Source organism: Chiroxiphia lanceolata, chromosome Z, assembly GCF_009829145.1.
Source record: "Chiroxiphia lanceolata isolate bChiLan1 chromosome Z, bChiLan1.pri, whole genome shotgun sequence".
NCBI classification, from domain to species: Eukaryota; Metazoa; Chordata; class Aves; order Passeriformes; family Pipridae; genus Chiroxiphia; species Chiroxiphia lanceolata.
This window is the reverse complement of record NC_045671.1, coordinates 40,520,320-40,527,151: the sequence shown is the minus strand read 5'-3', so window position 1 is coordinate 40,527,151 and position 6,832 is coordinate 40,520,320.

Here is a 6,832-nt window from a genome sequence, read left to right as displayed (position 1 = left end):
TAAATTGGAATAAAAGCTCTATTTATAAATTGAAAGTTATAAATTGGCACTGAATGCATTAAAATGGTGTCTGAACAATGATGAATACCAGTCCTCTGTCATATCTCAAAAACCTGAAGCAGATGCATGCATTTGCCAAACTTAAAGTCTTTCCCGATTATATGACTTCTGGAAATTCTTAATTTAGCCAAATCTGAACATATTTTCATGGCAACAAGAAAAGTTATACCTAAAAACATTCCCCATTTCAGAAAGGTGCTGGAGGTTCTCACTGAACTAAGCACATGCTTGTTCAGCAAAGGCAGAGGAATATATTTCTATTTTATCTAATTTTCAGAATCACCTCTGGGTGTCTTTGGAGGAGGGTTAGATTTTGATGGGTTTTTGTTTGTTTGTTTGTTTTTAGTATTCAGCATTGTATTAAGGAGGGGTTCAGACCATACTGAATCAAACTGAAATTTATTACCAAGAGGTGGCCAACCAACCAAACAAACCCAAAAGGGAGGAAGGAGGAGAGAAATAAGCCCCCAGCACAACCTCCCCAGTTACCCAGCCCATAAAGTTATCTTACCGACCTAGCATGTCTAGAATTACCCATAGCAGAAGCTGCATCCTTGGAGAGTCAGTACGTTCACAAACTGGCAGACATCCCCACCAAAAGGCAACATTTTCCTTGACGTGAAGCTAACTCCCCTCCAAGAAAGCATTATCTTCTTTTATACAATTAACTGAGTGACCTCAGCCTAGACAGGAGTGGTCATCACCGCCCAGCCCGAGGCCCTCAGTCCCACCTCCTTGGGACTTATGTAAGTGCATCTCTTCTGCGCACGTGTGGCTTTCCCTGTGCCTGCATACTGCACTCAGGGAGGTCTTTTCCAAATGAGTCTGGGGGCATTACTTCATCACTATAGTCTTCAATTTCTCCTTCAAGTGACCTTGGAGAATGATTAGCCAATCACAGAATACCAATTAAATATAGTTTATACAAAAACTCCCTTCAAGAACAAAGTTCTCATTTTGTCAGTGCTTGTTTTCTCATAACTTGGCAGGGAAAGAGTAAAACTTTCACAGGTGGCTGGGCCAAACACAGACCAAAAGTATCAGTGTAATTAACCCCTGATACAAGCATGTGACATTTCAGAGAATTAATGTTTATGAGAAAAAAAAATAAATTGAAATTCTCCATGAATAGGGATAGAGAAGTCTGTTCTGATAAAAAATGTATAGAAATTAACATCAGAACAAAGACTCCATACAAAAGGACTATCAAATGGGATTCCATGTTAATCAACACCAGTAACATGAGCAAAAATATTATATACAACAATATTATTATGTCCAAAATTATTCTTGGAAATTAATTTCTAGCATCAGTTGTTAAGACTGGGATGGATTTACCACATCTTATCATGATAATAATTGTGCAACTTCATACTGAACTTCCTAATATCAAGCTATCTTTGGTTACATAAAAGTTGCTCTATCAGTATGAGTACAAAATGGAAACAGTTTTGTTTAATACCATTGAATTATCACTAAAATATTATTTTTGCGTATACTTCAGCAAATCCTTTCAAAATTTTGACTCAGAAACTGTTCTATTTTACTTCTAAGAGAAAGCTATTATTCATCATTGATTGGTAAGGATTAATTTGCAGAGCATCCAGAATTTGTGACATTTTTAAAATACTTGAATATGGTAATAGTAAGATATGATTTCCTTGCAGATCTACATGCTGTGGTTTTACCTTTCAGGTTCTCATCTCTGCCATGCTTGTCTCTGTTTCTGTTGTTAAAATTCAGTGTACTGTTAGTTATACAAACAACGACCTTCCCAACCCCATTTTAAATACACATATTTCTGAGTCAGGAACTCAGAACTATCTTTTTTAATAATAATGGGTTAGTGAGTAAGGTGGCTTGAGCAGAGGGAGTCTTGAATATGCTATTACTTCAGCTTTTTTATGAAAAAACCCTTCAGGTTGCTCTTTCATGCCTTTTCACTGGTGTATCACTGTTGGATCAACGTGAAAGAAGCACTTTGGTTCATTTCTTCACTGCTCTGCCTCAAAAGAATATTCATCCCTACAGAGCATCAATGAAATATGGACCTGAAGAACTCAAACCCACAGAAATATGGGCTTATTATCAGCTGTCTCAAGCATCGTTTGTAATTAGAAGGGGTACAGGGAGAATAGTCATCCTGCAAAGTGTGAAAATATATGGAATAAACATGTGGAAAGGACATAAGAGACATACATTAATGGAAAACAGAAACACTGCTAGAGTTAAGCTTTTATAACGAGCTTAACTCGTTAACTTGTTAATTACGCAAATGTTGTGTAAAATAATCAAAGGTTAATTTCAATTACTTATTTGTGTTCTATCTAATCTGTTACAGCTACAAATTTGAATAACATCACCACAGAACAGATGCTGTCCACTGTCATAAAACAGGCTTTCATTTACTACATTTTCATTTGAAATTTATTAGTGTTATGATGACTGACACACGTATTTATCTTGTGATTGATACAGTAAGAAAATAAGCTTTGGCAGCATATTAAAAAAAAAAAAAGAATATTTAATATTTCCTGGTTTGTTCAAAATAGACAAGTCAAATTCAAAGAAGATCTGGAATTTGGAATCATGAGAATACACAATTATCAAAAGACACAAATCCAAATCCACAAAGATCAGTAGGAGTAAAATTTGGTAGTGCTAAGGAATAAATCCATTCAGGCTCACAGTGGTCACTTAATGTAGAAATGCTAAAGTTGAAATCAGTGTAGTCTTAAAACATGACAGCACAACCCAACCACACTGACCTGAAAAGGGAAGAGTGGTATTTAAAATACTCACTCTGCTAATTGCAAAAATTGGAAAATTTTCTTGACACATAGTTTCTCACTGAGCCTGCTGATACATCAAAAGTTAAAAGTTTTGTAAAAAATTTTGATTTTATTGAAATGTATCCTAAAATAAAACAATTATAAAGCAATCATATAGTTACTTTTTTATTTTGAACATATTTTTAATCATTATTTAATTCAAGTAAATATCTAAATAGAAAGTAAATGTGAAGTTTTTGATCTTAGCTCAATATAAAGTTTTGTTTATGCTAAAAAAGAAAGTGTCTTCTCAGAAGGAAAATTTTCAATTTAGCAGAACAGCAACAATAAAATTTTAAAGCAATTACCTAATAAGATATTTATCATGTATATCTGTAGACATTCACAAGTACAAACTAATGTTCTCAAAACTGTAATCTGGGGATCCTAATTAATTATATGCCATCATATTCGAATTCTCATAACATTAGAATACTGATATTTTCCTTTTTTTTATTTTTGGTGACGTTTATATTTTCTTTTTTTTTTTTAAAGCATAATGCTAATTTATTCTGTTTCTCACAATGTGGAGTCCTGAATTGCCTTTTTTTCTTTTCTTTTTAATTTAAAAGGACAAGTGTAAGAAAGAAAACATTTTGAAAACACTTTCCTTTGCAAGAATATCATTCTGTTCCAGGGACTAGATGCAGAAATACTAAGGATGTCCTTAACATTTTCCTAAAGGAGGATGGAGTCTAAATTATTCAGTAAGCTCCTTGCAAAAGGTGGAAAGATAATTTGGTAACACTATGAGTGGGTTATGCAGCTTCTTTTCCCCTGATATGATCAGTTTCCTTTGAAATAGCAATTATAGTGCTCTGCTATGGCTAAGAAAAAGCTGATGAGGGTTAGTGTTGCTTTTCCTCTCCTTTTCCAGCTGCCAGTGAGCAACTACAGTCCCGACTTGCAGATGATCAGACTCCCCAGTGGCATCGCTTGATTATGGAGACAAAGTTACTTTACAAATAGGGCCCCACTTGAAAGAGTTTGACCCATAAACCCATAATGGAAATGAATAATTAGCAAAGATGCATGAAGTCCTTCATCAAACGGTGAACCTGTGTAAAAAACAGGGGGATGTTTTCCTTAGTGTCAAGTTTCCCTGTGCTACCTAGAAAGGCAAAAATAATGATGTTGATATGCAAAAAATCTGTCATCAGATATAATTTTTGAGGACTAGAGTATTAATTACAGTACTAGCATAAGAACTGTTGTATTTCCATGTCCTCTTCATAGCTCCAATAATACTTATCTTTGAGAACACAGTTCTTTTCCTCTGCCATATAACATTTTTGAAAGCGCATGTAGTTATGCAGTTTGTCTTTCGGTCTTCCTTATTGAATTCACCCTTCCAGGACAGAGAAAAAAATATGTGATTGAAAACATACACACAAACCCACAAACAAACAAACAAAAAACTCCAGACCAACCAAAACCAACCAACAAACAAACAAAAACAAAAAAGAAGAGACAGAGCAAGATATAGCTACTCAATTGGGAAAAGAAACAATATTTGAATGACCAATTGTCAAAAAAATTCCTGCCTACTTTGAGGACTAGCTGGCAGCATTTGTGCCTGTAGTGAGTTATAGGTAAAATATAGTTCTGTTCACAGCAGTAAATCCATTTAAAGCCTCAGGTGTTATCAATTCGTAGCATCCAAGTAAGAAAACAAAGTGTTTGAATTCCCAACTATTTGTTACATTAATTTAATTTTTTTGTTAATGGATGAAATAACTTGTACATGCAGAGCCAGGAATTCATTATTAGCCTTCCTGGAGTCTTAACAGCCTAATTCATAATCAGTGAGGCCAAATGATACTAGCGCTTCTATAGTTCAGGATACTGCCATTTGAAATAATAGATATAGAAATGTTCCAGTTCTCCTCCATGCTGCGCACACAGTTTTCAACAGTCTTCCAGATGTTCAGACTAAGCATATTAGTAAAAACAATTCAATTGCTGGTACAATGAAATAAGATGAGCCCAGAAACTCATGGATTATCTCAAAGGAAAGCCTGTGGCCTCCTGGAGGAATTGGAAATGCTGCATTTTCTGTGATACAAAGCCATAGGGGTGAGTAGTTGCTTCAGTGATCAAGAAGTCAAAAAACACTGGGGATCTGTACAATCAGGATGAGTACAGGTATTATTTCTGCTTAGGACTTTTCATATGCTCTTTCTTTTCACTTCTTTTCCTAGACCTACTCATGTGTTAAGCTAAGTGAGAGAAATGAAAAGCAAAAGTGAAGGAGCCACGTCAGAGTGTTGCAAGGTTAAGTCAGACATCTCTACCTTGTTTTGAAGGGTGTCTGTGGGACATAACAAAGATGTTCAGCAGCTACTTTATAGAATAAAAAGATTAAAACCCCCTCAAACCAACCACAATAGAGTGAAATGACACTGAATGACCGGTGTTTATACATATATATGAGCCAGTAGTGTGCCTGGGTGGCCAAGAAGGCCAATGGCATCCTGGTCCGTGTCAGGAAGTATGGCCAGCAGGACCAGGGAAGTAACTCTTCCCCTGTACTCAGCACTGGTGAGTACTGTGTCTAGTTCTGGGCCCCTCAGTTCAGGAAGGATATTGAGGTGCTGGAGCAGATCCAGAGAAGAGCAACAAGGTTGGTGAAGGGACTCAAGCACAAGTCCTATGAGGAGAGGCTGAGGGAGCTGGGGTTGTTCAGCCTGGAGAAGAGGAGGCTCAGGGGAGACCTCATCATTCTCTACAACTCCCTGAAAGGAGGTTGTAGCCAGGTGGGGGTTGGTGTTCTCCCAGGCAGCTATCAGTAAGACAAGAGGGCATGGTCTTAAGCAAAGTGTTGCTTTTGCTGCTCTCAAAAAGCAGACTGGTACCTAACTGGTAACCTGGAAAGTTTCTGCATAGAAGTCCTGTTTGGATATGACCAGATACAACAAAACCCTCTACCTAATGGAAAAAGTTGTGATTTTTCTCTGAGAAATGGGAATCTGCTTTATCTTTACTTTCAAAGGAAGATGGTGTTAGGATGAAGGCACTTCTCATTTCACATAGAGCTGATTTACCAAAGTGATGGGAACAAGCCATTGCAAGAAGGTGTCTGCAAAGTGTCTTTGCTTCTCTGTCCTTGAACAGGCTTTTTGCAGAGTCCTGTGCAAATGCCACGCAATTTTATTTTACTTGGGGGTTAGTCAGGAGCAACTTTTTAGAGCTAATTTGAGATCCTACCTCTTTCTGTGATTTGAAAATATCTGATAAAGAGTTTATGGAGCATTTCTCCTTTTCTCCGCAAAAGGTCAGCGTCATTTTCTTTAAGGACTGCAGTGGGAATACCTGAGTAGGCTATCAACAGGGTGTTAAAAAGAGCTCAAAAATAAGTACTTAAAAGAACAGACAGGGAATAATAATAATAATAATAATAATAATAATAATAATAATAATAATAGTAATAATAAAATGTTCATAAACTCCCACTCAAGGCTCTTCTCTTCTGATTCATTGTACGTATGCATTTTGGTTAGCAAAAATCTTCCAAAGTTATTTTTAAAACTCCATTTTTATATTCACATAATATAAAGTTTGCTAAGGCATATACACATTTTCACAATGTCACTCTATTTAAGTAGATAAATTATTTCCCTAAGCAGTTTTCCAGACTTTGATTACCATCCTCTGGTTAGTGTAGGCTATTATAATGTCAGCCTTTTCCAGAAAATGCCAAAGATTAACCCTTTTTTGAATGTGCTGGAATGAATATATATTCTGTCTGATTGGAAGGTAAAAAGTTGTCTCAGAAAAATCTAGATGTAGAGATCTATAAAACAAATACTTTTTGGTTAAGAAAGAATATAGACAGCAAAAAGTTACGGAGACACTTGCCATCAGTCTTGAAGATGATATCAGAATTCAGTTTACAGTTCTAAAAGCAACTGAAGTGAGTAGCTGTGACTTCAGTGCTATGT